This window comes from Orycteropus afer, unplaced genomic scaffold (genome assembly GCF_000298275.1).
Source record: "Orycteropus afer afer isolate SDZICR_OR568_19922 unplaced genomic scaffold, OryAfe1.0 scaffold00853, whole genome shotgun sequence".
NCBI lineage: Eukaryota > Metazoa > Chordata > Mammalia > Tubulidentata > Orycteropodidae > Orycteropus > Orycteropus afer.
Window position 1 is genome coordinate 468672 of NW_006922440.1, and position 2557 is coordinate 471228.

Sequence of the window (2557 nt, forward strand, 5' to 3'; positions counted from 1 at the left end):
GTGACCCCTCCTTGGGTTTCCAAGGCAGTATCACTACAGAAGTAGATTGCCCCATCTTCCTTCCGAGGAGTGACTGGTGGGTTTGAACCACCAGCTTTCTGGATAGCAGTCAAGTGCCTTTAGGCACTATGCTATCAGAACTCCCCATTAGTCATTAGAGAGATGCAAATGAAAATAACATTGAGATACCATCTTGTCCCAGCACTAGTAGTAAAATTCAAGAAGACAGAAAATAACAAATGCTGGTGAGGATGTAGAGAGTCTGAGACTTTCCTACACTGCTGGTGGGACTGTATAATGGTACAACTACTGTGAAAAGCAGTACGGCGATTCCTTAAAAAGTTGGAATTAGGGATTTCCGGTAAGATGGAGGACTAAGCAAGTGACATAGACCCTCTTCAACAAAGAAAAGAAAAAACAATTGACAGAAATATAGAAGATAATTCTGGAGCCCTGAGCTTTGAAAGGAACTATACAGAAGTGGACAAGCCCCAACTAGTGGAAAAACCTAAACAAAAACAGTGAGTACAGAGATGGTCAGAGCTGCAGACTGTCAGCTACTCTGATGGTACCAACAGCCTGAATATTTCCAAGTGGTGTTGGGACCTAAGAATGACCTAAAGATCAATCCTGGTTACCAAGGGCTGCAGGGATGACTGTGCTGGTGGCCTATGACTAGGAAGGGAAGCAGCGAGGAGGGAGACAGCGTAAGCTGTTAACTTTGTGCTGTCCAGAGGGCACAGCCATTTTGATTGTTTACAAGTGGCAGCCATTTTGGATATTTGAAGTGACTGAGGGTGCAGCCATTTTGAATCCTTACAAGTGGCAACTATTTTTGATTTTAAAGTGATAGCATTCTTATTCGGATTCCAAGGTCTTAAGAATAGGCTCCATTTGCCAAGGTTGGCAGGGACATATGGGAGGATGACAACAGGAAAGGAGACAGGTGGTGAGTGTGTAAGTGTTGCCAACTAGCAAATAGAGGAGCACAGTACCCTGCTTGTGTAGATAATATACAAACAAAACAAAGAAAATGAAAACTGTTGGCAAGTCACTCCAACATACAATCACCAATTAAATATAAACACAGAAATGTCACAATGCCTCAAAGACAACAGAGCATCACAGTCGACACAAGGTAGCAAGGTAAAGCAGGAGAAACAAGGGACCAGGATACAGAACCAAGATACATCCCTGAGGAAGATGCAGCATTGGAAGTCCTTGATAAGGAATTCAAAAGAATTATATTTAGGTATCTTCCACGAATTGAGAGACAGATTAAGCAAAACACAGAGAAAATCATAGAACAATTTCAAAAGATAATAAAAGAACAAAATGACAAAATAAATGAAACATTAGAAAAGATACAAAATCTACACACAGAAATCCAAAAGATTAATATTAAACTGTCAGAAATAGATAAGGCATTGAATGAGCAAAGGAGCAGAATTGAATCAATGGAAGACAGATGTATGGAGATTGAAAGCAAATACCTGAACACTTCTTTGGAAAGAGATAAATCAGAAAAAAAAGATGAAAACAAAATGAAGAAACCCTAAGGTTCATGTGGGATATCATCAAAAGGAATAACCCACATGTAATCAGAATTCCAGGACAGGAAGAGACAAAACCACAGAGAAAATTGTCAAAGATTTGTTGGAAGAGAATTTCCCTGGTATGATGAAAGATGAGAATATATCCAATGAACCCCAAACAGGATAGAACCCAAAAGAAAATCACCCAGACATATCATCATCAAACTTATCAAAAGCAAAGACAAAGAAAGAATCATGAGAGCAGTGCAAAAAAATCAAAAAAAGTTACCTATAACAGGCAACCAATAAGACTAAGCTTGGATTTCTCAGCACAAACCATGCAGGCAACAAGACAATGGGATGGTATACATAAAACACTGAAAGAGAAAAACTTCCAACCAAGAATTATGTACCCACCAAAATTGTCCCTCAAATATGATGGTGAAATTAGGACATTTCCACATAAGCAAAAATTAAGGGAATTTGTTAAATCCAGACCAACCTTATAAGAGATGCTAAAGGGTGCCCTTTGGACAGAGAAGCAACAACAGCCAAAAACTGACCTTTAACACACATGATGATATAACCCAGAAACCAACCCAGCTATGGAAGTATCCAAAGTAAATAAGCCTACAAGATGGTAAACAGGAAACCAGAAACATAAATTGACAAATGAGGACAACCACAAACCAAAAAGAGGGAAAAACTCTTTCATTACAAAACTTCTGAATGGTAGGGAAGTCAAGACAACTACAAGATAGAGTGGACTGTTCTAAACTTGGAAAGAAAACTATAAATCACAGGATAACCTCAAAGAAAAATTATAAACTTCCACATCAAAAAAGAGGACCAGCATAAATATTCAGCAAATACTGAAATAATAGCAATGAAGGAAGTGATAACATGATTCATAAACAAAATGAGCTCAGCATAGAAAATTATATGGAACAAAGAAATCGACACCATGAAAAAGTACATAACAAAAATGACAGCAACAAATTCCTGTTGTTGTTGTTATGTGC